Genomic DNA, 21,489 nt, shown 5'->3' on the forward strand with positions numbered 1-21,489 from the left:
TCATAATGACCAACAGCACTAGAAAACAAAAGCCCAGAGAACAGGAACCTTGCCTATTTCACTGCTTACTCTTTACCTAATGACCAATTGTCTTTGGCACATTAGACACTTTACAAATATCAGTTGGATGAAAGAGCACCCCATAATAAACAATGTGACATTCTATATATGGACATGGGAAAACAACTGTACAAAAGTGGTCTTCCCCAGATTTGAAAGTTGTTTGACTTAATTATCTCATCAAGTGGTCAAGTCTTTTTTCTTCTGACCACCACATTTTCACCAGCGGTAATTCTCAGAATCATGTATCCTCCCAACTAGGGAAGGGATGCCCTATAAGATGAACATTAATACATAGAAAAACATACCAGAAGAATATTGAAAATTTCTGTATCTGTTAACTAGATCTTATTTCTGTTTGGGAAAAAACTTTTGAGATCTCTACTGAAATAACATGCCCCTAATCAGGTTTCTAGCCATTTAGTTCCTTCATATCCTATTTGAGTACTATCCCTTTTAAATTTTTGAAATAAAATAAAAACAAAGGATACAACAATAAAAGCAATATTTTTATTTAAAGTAAATATATTTACCAGACACCCCCCCCCCCCCAAAAAAAAAAAAGCTGCTGGAAGAATGAAATATCTGGAGATGGAGTAAAATTTGGGAAATTAAAAATTTGGTTTGGGTGGGAGTAAGTAGATTGTCAAACTTTAAAAACATTGCAGTCCTCTAAGCTTCATCAGTCAGATCATGGACCAGGCATCAATTAATTCCAAACCCCGTGATTATAACAAAAGCAACTGACACACAGTCTCAACTTATTTATTTAATTTGGGGGGGGGGGCGGGTGGGGCAAGGGGGGTGGGTAATAGGTAAACCTTCTGATGCTTTGTGGGAGCAGGCAGGCTGGGTAAGGCCTGGTAGGACAGAATTTAGCCTCCAGGTTCCTCCTCCTGTCTTTGCTACTTTGCATCTTTGTAGAGACCTGGCCTAAGTGCATAGTCCTGCAAGCCTAGATCTCCCAGTGATAGACAGAATTTTTCAGATTCTTAAACCATACTAGCTTTCATTGTGAAAATTTTACAAGGGACAGAATATACAAGAGCCCTGATACAAATGAAGCAAAATCAGGTCTGTCTACGTGGTTGATTACATTGACAATAGACACAGCAAAATGGCTCCATTTGCAGCTCTCCTCATTCTACTTGAAATTTAGTCCTAATGGTCTGTGCTTTTTGGAGCAGCTCTTCAAAACAGGAAAAAAAAAAAAAAAAAAAAAAAGAAAAGAAAAAAACAGGAAATAATCTCTGAGCACTCTTCCTTTTTATTTTTTCCCTGCTTTATGCCCTTTGGTCGCTATGCTTACTTTTGTTTTTCAATAGTGATAACCTTGGAAATGATAAAGAATGATTTCTCAGACTGAAGGCAAGATAAACTGAGGCCACAGACTGCATGATTCATCACTCTAATGGCCAAACTCCTAGAAAATAATATTGTAGAGAAGTTTTGAGGAAGAAGGAAGTGGCCAGTGATGGAAATCATAGAGACTTAATCTAGAGCAGAGCTCCTTAAACTTTGTTGTGTAAATAACTCACCTGAAGTTTTGTGAAAGTATAGGCTCTGATTCAGCAGCTCTGGGTGGGGCCTGAGAGTCTGCATTTCTAACTAGCTTCCAGGTGATGTTGATGTTGCCCATTCCTAGACATCCTTTAGTTAGCAAGAGTCTAAAGTAGCAATTTATCAACCAGTGTGTCACAAGAATTTTTAAAACATACAATACCTGATTATTTAGTCAGGGACACTGACCTCTTTCCCCTAAATTGTCAAATTAAAGAAAAAAATGACAACAACCAACACAACTAGCCATCCAATGTGAATGAATCAAAATTATACCTATTTTTTGATAGTTCATTAAAAAATATATTTTTTGGTGTGTTGCAGAATTTTAGTAATTAGTTTATGTGTGTCATGAGATGATAAAAGTTGAAAATCTCTGGTTTAGAGGCATACCTCTATAATTTACTAATTTGTAATAAAAGCAATCACTTAAACTCTTGGAACATCAGGTTTATTTATTTCTAAATTGGGGTTAATACTATCAACACGCTGAATGCCTATCTCATAAGGATGTTGTAAAAAATCAAAAGAGATCTATATGTTTAGTTTACATGTGTATGTACATGTATATAGCATATATTATAATGCTTTATATAAATACTAGTGGCCTGGTGCACGATATTCATGCACTCATAGCGGGGAGGCCCTCAGTCCAGGTTGTGCCCTTACATAGTCCAGGAGCCCTCAGAGGATAACTACCACTGTGCTCGCCAGTCCTGAGCCCAGCTTCTGGCTGAGTGGAGCTCCCCCGAAGGGAGCCCAATGACCACCAGGGGGCAGCTTCTGCATTGAGCATCTGCCCCCTCGTGGTCAGTGTGTATCATAGCGACCAGTTGTTCCGCCTTTCGATCAATTTGCATATTACCCTTTTATTATATAGGATTACTGATTAATCCCTACTCCATATCTATTCTTCACCACTATCATAATTATGGAAAGGGTAATTGGGAACCCTTTCCACACTTAATCTTTTATAATTTCTCTTTCTCTTTAAAACAGCTTCTTCTGTTCACATTAACAGGGTTTTTATTTGACAAAAAACCCAGGAGGAAAGTGATTGTAATATGAGGGACAATGGACACAAGCAGACTTTCCCTGACAACAAAAACCATCACCCTTCACATGGGAAAATTCAAGATACAAAGCTCTTGGGAAATCTTAACCTTAATGCCATTTGAATTGCCATATGATTGTTGCTGCAAAAGAATGACTAGATAAGAAACACTGGAGATATTAAAAACAACCAAGAAGCAAAGGAAAGTAAAACAAAACAACACTCCCTTGGGATTAAGATATTATAAACTGAACAAGCACAGTTGATGTGTTCAGCTGAGATTTGTGCTTCTATATATTTATATCTATATCTATATATCTATATACACTGAGTGGCCAGATTATTATGATCTCTGAATGCATAGTAATCTGGCCACTCAGTATGTGTGTGTGTGTGTGTGTGTGTGTGTGTGTGTGTATCTTCCTTGAGCAGAATGGGGTTCTGAAATCATGGTTGTCTGTCCAAGTTTCTGATTTGTTCTCTCCTTGAAACTCGGCATCTAGTGTGTGGGTTATGTTGACAAAATCACTCCTCTCTCTCATCCAATGTGGTTAGCTCCTAACTGAAAATCTTTTCCATAAGAAACCAGAATACACAGTTGAAAGAAAACCGAGTCTATATTTTCAATTGCAAAGACATTAAATACTTTACTTCAATTATCAATTCTGTTTTTTTAATTTAAAATTTTTATTGTTTAAAATATTACATAAGTTCCCCCTCCACCCACCCAATCAACTTCTCTCCGGCCACCCCCAACCCCCAGCACATATCCTCACTGCCCCCCAACCTTCAGTCTGTGTTCATTGATTTTGCTCATATGCATACATACAAGACCTTTGGTTGATCTCTTAAACCCTCACCCCCTGCCTTCCATCATAGGATGGACAGTCTGTCCGATGCTTCTATGACTCTGGTTCTATTTTGTTCATTAGTTTATGTTGTTCATTATATTCTACAAATGAGTAAGATCATGTGATATTTATCTTTCTCTGACTGGCTTATTTAGCTTAGCATACTGCTCTCCAGTTCCATCCATGCTGCTGCAATGGTGAGATTCCTTTTTTTTTTTTTACAGCAGCATAGTATTTCATTGTGTATGTACCCCAGTTTTCTAATCCACTTGTCTGCTGATAGGCACTTAGGCTATTTCCAAATCTTAGCTATTGTAAATTGTGCTGCTATGAACATAGGGGTGCATATATCCTTTCTGGATTGGTGTTTCTGTTTACTTGGGATATATTCCTAGAAGTGGAATTACTGGGTCAAATGGAAGTTCCATTTTAAAAAATATATATATTTTATTGATTTTGTACAGAGAGGAAGGGAGAGAGAAAGAGAGTTAGAAACATCGATGAGAGAGAGTCATCCATCAGCTGCCTCTTGCACACCCCCTACTGGGGATATGCCCGCAACCAAGGTACATGCCCTTGACCGGAATTGAACCCGGGACCCTTCAGTCCCCAAGCCGACGCTCTATCCATTGAGCCAAACCAGTCCCGGCTGGAAGTTCCGTTTTTAATTTTTGGAGGTAATGCCGTACTGTTTTTCATAGTGGTTGCACTAGTCTGCATTCCCACTAACAGTGCACAAGGGTTCCTTTTTCTCCCCATTCTTGCCAGCACTAGTCATTTGTTGATTTGTTGATGATAGCCATTTGAGATAGTATCCCATTGTTGTTTTGATTTGCATCTCTTAGATGATTAGTAACTTTGAACAATTATCAATTCTTTAAAAGAACTGCAATACTATTGAAGGCTGAGGAAGTGCAGATAGTAAAGGGAACTTAGTCATTGACCTGAATTTGACCAGACAAGAACTGATGGTAATAAAGTTCTGAAAACAATGATAACCTTTGATATTTTGATTCAGAAGAATATGTTTGGAGATATAATGAACAAGTTTGAGTTTTCAATAGGGTTAAAACAGGGCAAAAACTTTATGAATGGAGACTCTCCTGAACCCATATAACTATAGAACTATTAGTGGTTAAATGGCACCAGAATGTTACCAGCCATTGGACCTTGGTTCAGCAATCTTGGTACTTGAATTCTGGCTAAAGAAATAATTCAGAGGCAAGACTCAAATACAAGCAAAAATTTATTTAGAAAGTCATAAAGATAGAAGTGAGCCATGTAAGAAGTGAGCCAGGAGGGCTGCATGGGCTCAGGAAACAAGTGACAGAGGCAAAAAAAAAAAAAAAAAAAAAAAAAAAAAAAAAAAAAAAGGCCCTTGGAACTTAGGAGAAATAAAGCAAGGGTTTATGTGCCTGGGGTAAAGGAGAGGGGGAAAAACTTGGGCATGCTTTAGAGAGAGCACTTGTGTTGGGGAAAGAAGGGTATGGGAAAGGTGAGGACATGCTCCAGAGAGACCCACACTATGAACTTTTAAGGGTGGGGATTTTAGAGGAGGTCCCAGGAGGGTCTCAGGAAACTATGCATCAGCTTTCCAGGTGTGTCCTTTCAGTGTCACGGTCTGCACTAGGTCAGAGGGAAGAGGAGGGTCCAAACTGCATGACCAATGATATACTAAGGGATGAAAGGTTACCCTGTTGGGAGGCAACTGGAGCTTTCCTCCTAGTGACCTTCATTACCTGCCCACTGTCCTTGCTCTGATTATGCCTGTCTAGCTGCCTAGTACAGAATTAAACAAGAGACGACCTGTGTCAAACTAACTTAATTCTTGACCAGAAAGTTAAGGCTGTAAAGCAATAAAATTTCACGATTTGCTTCAGGGAATTTCTGTGAGTCCATTTATGGGAATAAATCATTTGCTCATCTGGGTAAATAGCTTTCTATCAGGATAAATAAATTGTTCCCTTGGGCAAACAGCTCACTTATCCAACAAATAATTTTCTTATCAAGACTGACTTTAAAACCATCACCTCACAGGGCTCATCCATCTTAAAATTTCTTGTAAATTTACCTTATGCAAATCTATGGTTTCTTGCCTTGAAAGATCTTCCTTAACTGACAAAACCCTTCAAATATCTTTCCCTGAACTTCCTCTTCTGAGACACTATTAAGGCTTTTTTAGGGTTGTATCCTTCAGTACTGAAGTTGGCCAAATAAGCAGGCTTGCTCCATCAGTACATTTTCTGGAGTTCTCTAGGGCAGTGGGTGGCCAACTGGTAGTCCATGGACCACTGGTGGTCCATGAGGTCCAAAAGGTTGGTGACCACTGCTCTAAAATAATCCAGGCTTGACTCTTTCCCTGTTCCTCCAGGTGCTGCTACTGACACCACTGTAAGAGAATTTTTCCTCTGATGAAAATCTCCAAGATAGGCAGGGCAGATGAAAGACCAGCATAATGAATGGGTCAAGTGAAGGGTGGCATGATCCTGTTATCCTTGTCAGCTTCCTTATGGAGAAGTCTGTCTCAAACCAGAGAGTGATAATTTCTCCAAGTTACTTTCAATATAGTGCAGACAGGTGTTAATGTAAATAATATGTAGGATTTTCTGTAAAATAAATATTTTCATATTTTTACTATATAATTGACAGAAAACAAAAACCTCAAAACATCAGAGTCCTAAACATTTAGCCATGCTTACTGTAAATTCACAGAGCCCCAGTGCATGCCTTCTGTTGAGTGAATGCGGTCAGTGAATGCGGTCATGGCACCCAGGCCAGAGAGAACCGTGATCTCTGAGCCTGACAAGAAGCATGTCAGTGAATGCGGTCATGGCACCCAGGCCAGAGAGAACCGTGATCTCTGAGCCTGACAAGAAGCTCTGAGAACAGGCATTGCTGTCTTTTATACAGAAAAGAAAGCCAAGCAGGAAAAACTATATCAGCTGATCCGGACACTATTGTTTTTAAGAATGGTGACCATCATTGTTTTTTTCTTGACATTTTAAGACGCTTCACAAATATCGTATAAATACCACCTAATGCAAAGCCTGACCTTCTGCTTAAAATACAACTACTTATGAGATTTATTTTTTCTGCCCCACATTTTCCCTTTCTTTTGTGCTGTCCATGTATGGTTATTTATTTATACCACATTTACTTCCACCAAAATGATTTGAGCCAACTTACAACAGAAGTAAAAATAAAATGAGGCCAAAATGTGCATCCCATTAGGAGTAAAATATGGGTTGCATACACTTCTCATAAAATGTGTGGCAGTATTTACTGCCCCTTATCTCTCCAGTCCAATATGCTTAGCATCTAATTGCAAATCTTTCTTTTTAGAACATTCTGCAGAGTTGAGGGAAATCCTAAGTCCAAACTTCCAAATCCAAGGAAGCAAAACTTTTCTTCTTCCTTTGTCAGTTCTCTGAGAGAACTTCAGCTCCATTCAAGGTGTTAAACTATTGATAAGGACTTTAATTCAAAAATGCATAACACACAATCAATTAATCTATGTAACTCTTTTTCCCAATTTCCACTTACAGAAGATCATTTAATTCAAAATGTGGCAGACTTTTCTGGAAAGGACCAGATAGTAAATATTTTAGGCTTTGCAGACCATATGGTGTCTGCTGCAACTACTCAACTCTGCTGTCATAGCACAAAAGCAGCCATAGAAAATATGTAAAGAATGAATGTGACTGTGCTCAATTAAAATTTCAGTCACAAAAAGAGGTGGAGAACTGGATTTGGTTCTTTGGCTTCAGGTTGCTGATTTTTTTTCTAATGTTTTTCGTTACTTCAATCTAGGATCAGAGGAAAAAGGTAAGCTGAAATGAAACAGGCAAGAAATATTCAAAGTGGACAAAAATAGTTATTGGCTGTACTGCTCTTATTACCTCTTTCTTTGCTGTTTGTTGGATAGACTGTGTTTTCATTATTCCTGTTGTAGTGGGCTAAATAATAGCCCCAAAGAAATGTCCCATTCTAGTCTCTGGGACCTACAAATATTTTGTTTGAAAAAAGGATCTTTGCATTTGTGATTAAATAAAGGATCTTGAAATGAGGAGATCCATCCTGGCTGGTCTCTGTAGACCTTAAATTCCATCACAGTTGGCCTTAGAAGCAGAGGGAGATTATACAGACACATATAGGAGAAAGTGATGGAGGCAGAAATTGGAGTAATGGGACTAACAAGCCAAAGAAGGCCAACAGTGACCAGAAACCAGAAGCAGCAAAGAATAGACCTTCCCTTGGAACCTCCAGAGAAAGTGAGGCATGTTAAATATCAGACCTTTCAGAACTGTGAGAAAATACATTTCCATTGTTTTAAACCATCCAATTTGTGGTATTTATTTTGGCATCCACAGAAAAGTGTGTGTGTGTGTGTGTGTGTGTGTGTGTGTGTGTATGTGTGGTGGGGGTTAGGGGAAATGTGCACAATGTTCTTTGAGATTTTACAGATAGAGAAATATGACATGCACTTCTACTGGAGGGCTCATGTAATTTGCTATTCTGAATTCAGTTTATATGTTAACTAATCATGTTGGGATATTTGTAGCATGTGTGATATTAATTAAAATTTCACATCTGTCCATGGTGAAGTCTTAGGCTCTTGATTTTCACAATGTATTTTTCTTCCCTATGAAAGATCCTAGAAGATGATATGTTTGTTTTGTTTTTTAAACATACATTTTTATTGATTTTTAGAGATGAAGGGAGAGGGATAGAGAGAAATACTGATGAGAGAGGAAGTCATTGATTGACTTCCTCCTGCAAGGCCCCTGCTGAGAATGGAGCCTCCAACCTGGATATATGCCCTAAATGGGAATGGAATTGATGACTTCTTGGTTCCTGGGTTGATGAGCAACTGCTTAGCCACACTAGCTGGGCAATGATATGTTTTCTTGTTGCTGTTCATGCCAATGACTAGAGATTTTCTACCTCCTTATCTTGGAGGAGGCAAGTCTTTTAGAAACTTTAGTTGGTGCACTGTTCTTAGTTCTAGCTTTCTCTCTCATATAGTCTCCCAGGATACAGTTACTGCTCCTGGGCTGATGTTAAATAACAACCCCCTAAAGTGCTCAGGCCTTTATCTAGGTCTAACACCCTCTTGGACTGCAACTGAGTTAGCTTGTACAGTAACTGCTTTGGTTATGCATTCTCTTTTATTTTTGAGAAAGTAATTTCACCATTTTTTTCAAATATGACTATATATTTCTGATTTTCTATTTTTTAATCCAGGATTACTCTGTGTTTAGAGTTAGAAGGGGGTCTGTGTTATTTTAAATCTTTCAGGTTGCTAAAGATATTTCTTAGCAACTCTAAATTCAAACAGACAAGAGCTAAAGAAAGTCTCTCAACTAACATTTGAAAATGAGCTGTGACTCAAACAACATAAGCACTGGATGTTAAGGCAGGATGATGAGTGAGAAACTGGGCAGTGGGAAATAGTGCAGCTGAGAAACATCTGGAGGGAAAACAAAACCATGATATTCAACGCATGGTCTGTGCACAGCACCAGCATTGCCTGGGAGATGTTAGAAATGCAGAACCTGTGGCCCATCTTGGATCCACTGAATCAGAATCTGCATTTAACCATGTTCCCAGGTGACTTTTCTAATTCATATTCCATTTCAAAAGGCACTTGTATAGCATCCTGTTTGAAAATACAAACTTGGGATTAAGAAAACTGAGTTAGAATACTCAATTAATAGTTATTAATCATGTAAACTTTAGAGAAGATACTGAAATTCTGTAAAGCCTTAGTTTCCTCATTTGTTAAATTAGGCCAATAATATCTATGTCATGCAATTTTGCAAAGATTAAATGAAATAATATATGTAAAATACTCTAGTACATAATTAGGAAAACGTTAGTTACTTTGAAACGAAAGTCAATCTGTCTGAAATTAAATATACTGGTTCAAAAATAAATAAAGCCTTCTTTAAAAACAGGAGCGATATAAACATTTATTTTATTAACAACTATTTTCGTGACTCAATAATTAATTATCATTCAACAATCTTGTAGTAATCACCTAGAGAATGCCAGATATTACAGTAGATATTAACATAGTTAAAAATTAATAGAATGTGGTCCTTGCTTTTGGGGAACTTGCTATATTAGTGGAGAAGACAGTCAGTTAGGATTGTGGGATGCTTAAATTGAGTCTTAAAGTATGAGTAGGATTTTATGAGAAGAAAAGAGGAAACCCATCTCAGAAAAAGAGAAACAGATTTTTATTATCAAATTTAGGATGTAAATATGAGAATCTATGGAGATCATCAAACAACATAAAACAGGCATAGCCAATGTATCAAATTTCACTAGTAAATAGGAGTAAAAGTAGAACAAATTTATGGAGTAACTACTATTCGATCCTTCTGAAACTTTGATGTGACAGAGCCACTTCTAAATATTACATAGAAATTTACACAGAATTTACATTTCACGCTCCCAGTTACCATAGGAAAGTGATACCGTACTATTAGGGTTTCTTTTCACAGATGAAGATGCCGACTTAAAAAAAGGCCAAGTCAGAAGTAGTCTGGCTCTAGGGTCTATTCTAGGTAAACCATGGACACTGCCTTTCAATAGATAATATAGCTTTAAAAGCTTAAGCCTTTAATTGATACATGTAGGCATTCTTAAGGAGAACATTCACTAGAAAAAGCCTTCTTTCTCCTACTGTTCCCCCTTGCTCTCCAGTATAGCAGAGGGCATTTACAGGCAACAGCACTATATAAGATTTTACTGACAGTCTTATTCAGGATCGATAGCAATGGGAGACTCTTGGGAAACAATATGTAGGCTATCATCTGGAAATTACATTAAGATGGAAATTTTAAACCACGTCTAATTGCAAAACAAGAAATGCTGGGAGTTTGGCCTCACTATGTGAGGGGATAGTAATAGTTCTTAGAAATCTACACTCTTTTCTGCTGAAGAAGTTGATTTTTTTAAATGACATTCAATAAATTAGATCCAGGAAAACAAGTAGAAATTCTTTCTCTCACTTAATAAAATTTTAATAATCATATCTATCCAGTGGTGTTTCCTCAAAAATTTAAAACTGGAACTGCCATTTGACCTAGTAATCCCACTTCTAGGAATATATCCCAAGAAAACATTAACACCAATCAGAAAGGATATATGCACCCCTATGTTCATAGCAGCACAATTTACAATAGCTAAGATTTGGAAACAGCCCAAGTGCCCATCAGCAGATGAGTGTATTAGAAAACTGTGGTACATCTACACAATGGAATACTATGCTGCAGTAAAAAAAGAAGGCATTCTTACCATTTGCAGCAGCATGGATGGAACTGGAGAGCATTATGCTAAGTGAAATAAGCCAGTTGGAGAAAGATAAATACCACATGATCTCACTCACTTGTGGATAATAAAGAAGTTTATAAACTGATGAGCAAAAAGATAGATACAGAGGCAGAGAAGCATTGAACAGACTGTCAAACTACAGCGGGAAGGCTGAGGAGGTTTGTGGGGGGAGGTAAGAGATCCACCGGAAGGACTTGTGCGCATGCATATAAGCAAGACCAATAGAAGCAAGTCACTGCGGGGATGGGGGGGATGGTTAGGGGAGGTCGAGGGAAGGTCAATGGGGGAAAAACAGGAGACATATGTACTACTATTTGTAATACTTTAAACAATAATAATAATAATAAAAATAAAAACGATCCAGAAGCTAGAGTAATTTCTTAAGAAAGTATTCTTGCCAGCATGTATTGGGTGACAAATGGAAAAAAAACAACAACAGTCAAATAAGGCATTGAAATACTTCTTGCAGATAACCTTTAATATACATTTATATCACTTTTTTATTATATTGAAGTATATTCAATTAAAAATTGGCTAAACAGACAGAAGTTTGTTTCTGTCATTTAAAAGCATTTAGAGACAGGCAGCGAGCTTAGAGCATGCATGACAGCTCAGCCCTCAGAATCCCAGACTCCCCTCTAATCTGCTATCTTCAAAGTCACCTCATGTCCAGTTTGATGGCTGGAGCTGCTGCCCTTGCATCTACATAGCAGCAATCAGGAAGGAGAAAAGACAAAAGAAGTGTATTCCTAGCAGAACCAGGTCCCTTTAGGGATCCTTCCTGGAAGACACACTCAACATTTCTGTCATTTGTTATAATTTAGTCGCATAACCATACCCAGCTGCGGGAATCTGGGAAACAAACTCATTAATAACTTCAATCAAATCATGATATTTTTCACTTAATCACACAGGGAGACTATATATTGAGCAAGCAACTAGTAGCCTCTACTATGCCCTTCAACCTGAAAATTCTCCCACTCAGATTTCTTTTTTCTTTTTTCTTTCCCTCTGCTCCATTCATTCAAAAAATGTGACGTTCATTGTGCCAAACACAGCACAAGGCATTCAAGGAAACAGATAGGTACGTTATAATCATCAGAGGTGTCTGATTCCGAGGAATTCTTAGTCATGCCATGGAATTCAGGAGATGGAGTATTCCTCTCCTGGATTTTTTAGTTATCTCCTATATTCTCTAAATTTTCAACTGTCCCTACTATATTAAGAATTTCAAATAAACATCTCAGGCTTTCCTATGTTTTTGTTTTTTTTTTTTTTTAAATATATTTTTATTGATTTTTTACAGAGAGGAGGAGAGAGGGATAGAGAGCTAGGAACGTCGATGAGAGAGAAACATCGACCAGCTGCCTCTTGCACACCCCCTACTGGGGATGTTCCTGCAACCAATGTATATGCCCTTAACCTGAATCGAAACTGGGACCTTTCAGTCCGCAGACCAACGCTCTACCACTGAGCCAAACCGGTTTCGGCGGGCTTTCCTATGTTTTCTCCTTTGAGTTTTGGACCCATAAAACCAACGACTTGCCGGATTTACCAATTTAATCTGAATAGGCCATCTCAACCACAACCTGACAAAAAGTTTTAAATTAATTCTTCACCTCCAAGGCTGCATGAGCCAGGGTCCAGTCAGGAAGGTACAGTGCGACCACAGCAGAGAGATTTCAATACTAAGGAAACTGAGCTGGAAAGGCCAAACCAGGAAACGGAGGAGACAGAGAGACAGTACCTGCCTGCCGGCAGCGGGTCCACCAGGGCTGGAAAGCGAAGGGAAGCCGTAGTCCTCGGAATTCACAGCTGGGACAGGAACTCCTGCAGCGGATAGGCCAGGCCTTGCAGGGGGACTCGCGTGGCGTGTTAGCATCTCCGGGTGGCACAGAAGAGAGGTGAGGCGGGGCTCCAGACTTCTGAGGCAAAGCGCTGCCCACTGGTGTCTTTAGGAGCCACAAGGAGGCTGCTTTTGTAAGGCAGCCCTTGCTAAACCTCAATCCTGCTCTCCGCGGATTTTGTTACCCACAGTCCGAAAATACTACGTGTAAAGATCCAGAAGAAAGGAATCCATACGTTTTAAATTGCACGCTGTGGGGAGTAGGGAGCCGAAATCATCGAGTCCTGTTCCATCCCGTGGACGTGGACCTGGACTTGACCCACACCTGCGTCCAGCATCCTCACGCTCTAGCCACGCCCCCTGCCTTGATCACCTGTAGCTGTTCTGGTAACCCAGTGGTGGGCAAACTCATTAGTCAGCAGAGCCAAATCTCAACAGTACAACAATTGAAATTTCTTTTGAGAGCCACATTTTTTCAACGTAAACTTCTTCTAATGCCACTTCTTCAAAATAAACTCGCCCAGGCCGTGGTATTTTGTGGAAGAGCCACACTCAAGGGGCCAAGGAGCCGCATATGGTTCCAGAGCAGCAGTTTGCCGACCACCGTCAGATAACCAATTGTCCATTGTGGTCTCGCGGTGCTTCTGTTCAAGTAACTTGTATTTTGCTTAGTCATGTCTCATTCTCCGCCCGCCATCTCATCATGCAGACGTTATCTCACATCATCACAAGAAGAAGGGTGAGTACAGTTACAATGAAATATTTTGAGAGAGACCACATTCATGTGACTTTTACTACAGTAGAATGTTGTAAGGATTCTGTTTTATCATTAGTAGTTGTTAATATCTTGCTGCTCCTAATTTATACAAATATCATAGGTCTGTATATAAAAGAAAAAAACACTTGTATATAGGGTTTGGTACTATCTGAGATTCCAAGCATCTACTGGGGATTCTTAGAACATATACCCTTGGACTTGCTTCAAAAAAGGAAAGAAAAAAAAGGGGGGTGGGGGGCTGGAAATTGGAGCCAGTGCCACTGTGTCACTTGTTTGAATTTAGGCCTGGAGCTGAAATACAGGAGTCCAAACTGCATGACTAATGATATGATTACCCTTTAGGTAAGGTTCTTGTTTTCCCATTTTTGCCCCTGGCTAGGCATTTGGGGCTTTCTGTCCTGGTGAGTTTGTTTGTTTGTTTTTACCTGGCCCATTGTCCTTGCTCTGGGGTTCAACAATGCCCCTTTGCATTCTTCAAAATAGCACTGAAACCCCTAGTTGGCCTTCAAGGCTCTTCATTAGGTGAAGACAGGGAGGTTTCTCAGCCTCATTTTAATGACCTTGGGTCTCACAGTTAATAGGTAGGTCTTGCAAAATTCCTTAGGATTTTTACTCTTCATCATATTTCACTGCTCCGAATCTTTGCTTTTGTTCCCCCACTCTGCGTGGGAAGTCCTTCCTCCCCCCCTTCACCTGACTGCTGTTTTTCAGGACAGCTGAGACATCTCCTTCAACCGGCCTTTTCTAACCCTCAGCCACCAGGTGCATCTCTTTTATGCTCTCCTCACATCTCTATCCTTTTACTTTCCTCATTAATTAGTGATACAATTTATTCCCATTGGACTGTAAAGGCTTTCAAAGCAGAGGTGGTGCCTTTTTTTGCCATATATTGCTGGTAGGTAACTCAGAATTTGGCATAAAACATGAGTTCAATTTGTTTATCTGTAAGTGTGAAATTTTGTTCAACTGATCCCCAATGCAGGTGGCTGTCTCCCTGAAAGGCACCTTACCTATTGTTAACTCATGTTCAAGAGTCCAATAGTTTGTCCCCTTTCCCTAAAGTGCAACATAAATGGGTTTGGATTAGAAGCGATGTGTAAAGTTCAAACATTTAACCTTTACTTTGAGGTGGAGGCAGCATGCCTCCTGGGGCTCCAGCTGAATGCTCTCTGCCTTTTGAGAGAGCTGGAGGTGTTGTCCAGCAATTATTCTAATGGAGCCAGAAACCATAGCTTTCCTTTCTCAGCCACAGTTTGAGTCCATTGTGCCTTTCCGGTGGTTGAATTTGAAGGGGGGGCACTTTACAAACAGGAGGAAGAGTTTTCCCACCACGTGTCATATAATATGGAAACATGGGGATGGGGTGGGGTTTCTGCACCAGGAACTGGTTTACCTGGGTCTGCTTTTCAGCTCTGCCCTAAACTAGCCTTCAATCATTCCCTCTACTTTTCTGACCCCCTTTCAGGTGAGAGGAAGGAATGATCTCTAAGGCTGATGATTGACTTTAAGTTCTTTGCTAGATGCCTGTATTTTTAAAATGTGTGTTTAATTGAAAGGTCCAGAAAGTCACAAACTGCAAAACTAAATTCTGGTGGCTGAGTTCTTTGTTAAATTAAATCTTTATTATTGAAAAATTTACATATATTCTCCCCCCGCCTTCCCTCCTCCCAGCTCCAGCATTGACCCCTTCTAGCCCACTCCCACCCTCCCACCCCAGGCCTTCACCACCCTATTGTCCTCATGACCCTTGGACACAATCAATAGGGTGATTGAGGTTTTATGTGAAAGAGCAACAGGAATTAAGGTCATTCAATTGGACCCTAGGATTTATTAGGTTGCTCAGTGTAGCCTGAGTTTCCATCAAACAAACAAACAAAAAAATGCTATTGGACTTGTTAACACCCTGACAGTGCTCTACACGCGAGTATTAGAAGTTCACTTTCCTCCTTGCCTCTGGAATAATGAGAGGTTGGCACTATTGACCAACATGCTAGAAACTCTATTGGAAAATAGACTCACTTTAAACAATTAAAAAAATAGACTCTCTTTTTTTATGTTGGCAATTTTACTCATTTGCAAATGCATTTTCAGATGTGTTCAAAGATAATTATCATATCTGCTAAGAGTTCTTAAAAGTGGAAGCCAGCCTTCACCCCCATGCTTTCTTTTAAACAACAGGTCATGGTCTCTTTAAAGGCCAGCTGACTAGCTTCACTTGCTTAGTTTCCAATTTTGTCATTCAGAAAGAGACCAGCTATATTTTTACTAGAAGCCCAGTGTACCAAGTCATGCACCAGTGGGGTCCCTCAGCCTGCCTGTGGGATTAGCCAAAACCTGCTCTCAGACATCCCCTGAAGGGTCCTGGATTGCAAGAGGGTGCAGACCAGGCTGAAGGACCCCCTGGTGCCCAATTGGATCGGGGAGGGACATGGGAGGTTGACCAGCCTGGGAGGACTCCAGGGCCTGTCCAGCTCCTCCCACTTAGCCAGACCATCTGGCTCATCTTGCCAGACCACATCAGCAAACTAACTTACCGGTTGACTGTCTGCCCAATTAGTGCACATCATAGTGGACAGTTGAGCAGCCTTAACATATCATTAGCATATTACCTTTTGATTAGGTTAACAGCCGACTGTTTGATGGGAAACAACATATTAGGCTTTTATTATATAGGATTTCTCTCTTTAAGTCTACAAAAGGCATAATACAATCACAAAATATCTTAGATTAATACTCATAAAACCCTATGATCATGGGGCTGGAAGAGCTCTTTTTGTTTAATGTGGGGGGGGAAAAAGACAAACTTTCAAGAGTGTTTCACAGGCATAAATAATTACTCCTAACAATGTGAACCAAGGTTACTTCTGTCATCTTTGAAAGGAACCAAGGGGAGGAAATAGCATAATTGAAACATGAAAGAAACCTGAAGATCAGATGCAAAGCTATAATGGGGGTAGAGGGACCAGAAGTATTGGCTGGGGTGGTTTTGATATTCCAAGTATTTTTTCTGGTTGAACTATAATAAATTTTTAGAATATTCAAAGTAGATTTGAATAGACCATGAGATGGATAAATTATTTCATGATTATATATTGTATGTTTGTTTGTGAATGTGTCCTGATACATTTCTTCTCTCTTCCTTTGTTTTCCCTCACTGTTTTTTTTTTGTTTTTTTTTCTTAATCTTCATCCAAGGATATTTTTTTCCACTAATTTCTAGAGTGAAAGGGAGGGAAGAGGGGGAGAGAGAGAAAGAGAAACATTAACATGAGCGACATACATGGATTGGCTACCTGCCTCCCCCCGTCAGTTGCCCCCACCAGGGCCTTGGGAACCTGCAACCAAAGTACATGCCCTTCAATGAAGCACAAGACCCTCTGGTCTGAGGGCCTATGCTCGAACCATTGAGCTAACTGCTCATGACTCCCTCCACTGTTTTGACACTAATATCTTCCTGTGCAAACTATTTTCTTCTCTTTCTTTCTTCATTTTTTTTCTCCTTGTTTTTGACTCTCATACTTCAACAGCCACAGTATAGAAGTATTTAATAAAGCCACAGTATAGAAGTATATATACATAAATCTTTATTTTACATTTTTTAAATATAGGCTGATATTTTATGACATATATGTCAATTAAAATGGTAGGAATCAAGTAGTTTATATTGCTTTTTATCCTTTGTCAGTGATCTTTCATAAGTGATCTGTACAACACAAGAAAACTCATTCAGAATTCAGTTTTTGCTAAGAAAATATCTTTCATGCTCATTGGGCATCACTAATGTTTTATAGTTTACAGAAAAAAATATAAATAAATTATGTTGTTGAGATGTTTTACCATATTGGATATATGTTCTATTCAGGCCTTTGATGGATAGGACAAGCCAACCCACACTGGAGAATGCAATCTACCTTACTCTGTCTATCAATTCATGTTTCAATATCATTCAGAAACATCCTGACAAACACATCCAGAGTAATATTTAACCAAATATCTGGATATCTTGTGGCCCAGTCAAGTATGCAAAATTAACCATTACAGTCTTCTTGCCAAAGAAAAGTATCCTATATAGTAAAGAACTAATATGCAAATGGCCATCATGTCCTCATGCCCTAGTGCCCTAGTACTGGGGGTGGGAGACCTCAGGCTTGACGAAGGACTTGAGACTGTGGCCTCCGCCCTGCAGGGCTTGATGGGATTGGGGCTGGCTGGGCTGGGTCTCAATGTAATTTTTAAAAATATATATTTTATTGATTTTTTTACAGAGAGGAAGGGAGAGGGATAGAGAACTAGAAACATCGATGAGAGAGAAACATTGACCAGCTGCCTCCTGCACACCCCCTACTGGGGATATGCCCGCAACCAAGGTACATGCCCTCAACTGGAATCGAACCTGGGACCTTTCAGTCTGCAGGCTGACGCTCTATCCACTGAGCCAAACCTGTTTTGGCTGGGTCTCATGAAATTTTAAGGTGCATGCTGTTGGGTAGGGACTTGACTCTGGGTCCCGCTCCCCAGACTCTGACAGGAGAAAGATTTTCATTAGTAAAATATACAGTACATTTTACTAAATTTCTTTCATCTCTGACAGTTCTATTATAGAGAAAGGACAAATAGCAATATTAAAATGTTTCTTCTAATTAATTGCCTTTTAATATGTATGGATTTCGTGCACTGGACCACTAGTTATAATTATAACTTCTTAGTAATTGTGAAGCATATATGTTTAATGTAAAGAAGAAAAGTGAAGGTGGCATATAAATGTGGAAACTCCTAAACAAGACTTCCTGAGTTCAAAGCCTGGGACCCATCTTAATCAATGGGACCTTGAATGACTTATTTAAATGCTTTGTTGGTTTATCTATAAAACTTAATAATAATGATAGCTTTATGGGTCTCTAAGAATTTAGTTAATTCATATCAAAGTCTTGAAATAGTGCTTGACATCTTTTAAATGCTAAAATCTAGAGAACATGAGAAATTTCACCCTAGTCAGAAACACTAATGATAGCATCTAGAATCATGTTTTAGAAGTGAATACTAGTAAGCCTAAGCAATAAAGGATAACAATAAGTGGTGTAGTTACTTGTTTCCATGAGGAGAATTAAAAATGTGTAGAAAAGAGAGAAAGTAAAGGAACACAAGAAAACCAAATTTTTTAAAAGCAAATTTATTAAAATCACCTGTGATAATCTTGTGTCCCTACCATATTCTTTTATGGAGAATCAAAACATAAGTCTTCATATTTTAATTACAATGAAATAATTTATCCTTAGACTGTGCCATGGAGTGGGTATTTATGTGTGTTGTAAGATGGCATAAAATTTTATTTATTCTGAAAGCCAATTTGATTTAAATTGGTAAGAAATCCGGAATACTTTTGCAACATTCATTTACATTATGCTTATTTAACTTACTTCACATACTTGAAAGTAATGAAGTAGAGCTTAGTAAATAGCCCGTGGGGACTTGTTTTAAAGACTAAATAACAACGTTTTATTTTTGCACATAATTTGGTGTATATTTTAAATGCAATTAAGGTAGGTGCATAAGTAGAGTTTGATTTCTTAAATATATTAAAAATTCTTCCTAAAATCTCCATTACATTGTTAACCCCTGCAGTAGACTTTACTGAGAAAAGGTAAATGCAAGGCTGATCTTTATCACAATTATGACAAACACTGAATCAAGTTGACTTAATGAGATTAAAATCTGTTATGCAGTCCTTTTCCTTAGGCCTCACCATGTCCTAAATATTTTAAACCTGAGAAAAAATTAAAAGTCTCTATAGTTGTCTTGAGTTCCACATTTCATATCAATGTGTTTTGGTGGAAATTTTTATAAAATTTGTATAGAAGAGAATAAATTATTGCCATCTAGAATGTCAACAATGAGAAACTGAGGAACTGAGAGTGTGGCACTGAGCATCCAGTTTGATTTCTTTGGAAATTCCCAGAGTAGTACCAATCAAAGTCTAGGAAAAAAACTAAACACTAAGTACTTTATGTACTAGGTACTGTCCAACATCTCTCTGATATTCATTGTCACTATTGTCAGCTCCCTTTAACTGATAAGAAAATTAAGGCACTGAGCAGTTGTATTAGCAGCTAGTAAGTTCTGAACACAGGATCTGAACTCTTATCTGTCTGACTCCAGAATTCTTTCAACTGCATTATGCCATCTGTGCTCCATGTTAGTTTCCATCAACTTTTGTATCCACCACAACTGTATATGGCAAATGTTGTCAGATAAAAACCAAACCCCATCATTGTTATAGATGTGATGTTTGCAGCCTCCAAAAAATTACATGTTGAAATCCTAATCCTGTGTGGTGAAATTGGGAGATATGGCCATTGTGAGGTACTTAGGTTTATAGGAAGTCATGAGGGTAGGGCCCCTATGATGGAATTAGTGCCCTTATAAGAAGAGGATAATAAATCAGACCTCTCTCTCTCTCTCTCTCTCTCTCTCTCTCTCTCTCTCTCTCACTCTCTCTCTCTCTCCCCCCCCTTCCCCATGTGAGGATACAGTAAGAAGATGACTATTTGCAGTCCAGTAAGAGGGCCGTCACATCACTAGGAACCTTATATACCAGCACCTTGATATTGGATTTCCCAATCTGCAGAACAGTGATAATTAAGTGTCTGTTGTTTAGTCCCTTATCTGTGGTATTTTGTTATAACAGCCTGAGCTGACTAATATACCCATCTTCCAAAAAATTTGTTACTGCTATAAAATAATTAGTTTTCAGAAAGTTAACATGACTCTCATACCAATTTAGACTGAACATGCATCAAAGATTCTAATTGATTCCTTTATTAATGAGAAATATGAGAAGTATATAAAGCTAATTCAAAGAGTTTTTTGAGAAATATGTTACTTATAGTCTAGTAGGTAAGGCATTTTGAAATAAATTTCCTAAGCTAGAGGCAAAATAGATTAAATTTCTACAGAGCAATAAAATTGTAGATTTCAGAGTAACATCTCTTCTGCATAGAAATCTACAAGCTAACATGTAACTTCATGGGGTTTGAAATCCACGAGTAAATAGCAAAATCAAACACAGGTACATTCCCATAGAAAATTATATGCAGTCACCCCCATAATCTTTCCTTATCCAGGGTTTTGTTTTCCACAGTTTTAGTTACTATGGTCAACATCAGTTTGAGAATAGTAAATGAAAATTTTCAGAAATAAACAATTTGTAAGTTTTAAATTGCAAATCATTCTGATGAAATTTCCTACTATCCCACTCTATCCCTCCCTGAACATAAATCAACCCTTTCTCCTTCCCATTCACATTGTATACATCCCCTGCCCACTAGTCACTTAGTAGTCATTTTGGTTATCAAATCAACTGCCATGGTATCACAGTGCTTGTGTTCAAGTCACCCTTATTTTACTTAATAATGACCCCTACAGCACCACAGAGCTGATGCTGGCAATATGCTATCCCAAATAGAAGCTGTTAAGTGCTTCCATTAAGTGAAAAGATACATATAGGAAAAAGCATAGTATATATAGGGTTGGGTACTAGCTAAGATTTCAAGCATACACTTTAAAGGTATCCCATGCAGATAAGGGGGAACTAGTATATAAGCCTTATTAAACAACTAGAGACCTGGTGCAATAATTCATGCACCAGTGGAGCCCCTCAACCTGGCCTGTGGTATTGGGCCGAAACCAGCTTTCTGACATCCCCTGAGGGGTCCTGGATTGCAAGAGGGTTCAGGCCAGGTCAAGAGAGCCCACTGCTGCATGACTGGGGCTGGGGAAGGGTGTGGAAGGACTCCAAGTTATGTCTGGCCCATCTTACTCAGTCCAAATTAGCTAGACCCCAGCAGCAAGCTAACCTATCAGTAGAAGAGTCTGCTCTCTGGTGGTCAATAGCAACTGGTTGATGGTTGACTCTCTGTCTTTTGGTGGTCAGTGCATGTCATAGTGAGCAGTTGAGCGGCCTTAGCATATCATTAGCATAGACAAAAATCCAATATATTTCA

The sequence above is a fragment of the Pipistrellus hanaki genome, assembly GCF_964339955.1.
Source record: "Pipistrellus hanaki genome assembly, chromosome: 3".
Taxonomy (NCBI): domain Eukaryota; kingdom Metazoa; phylum Chordata; class Mammalia; order Chiroptera; family Vespertilionidae; genus Pipistrellus; species Pipistrellus hanaki.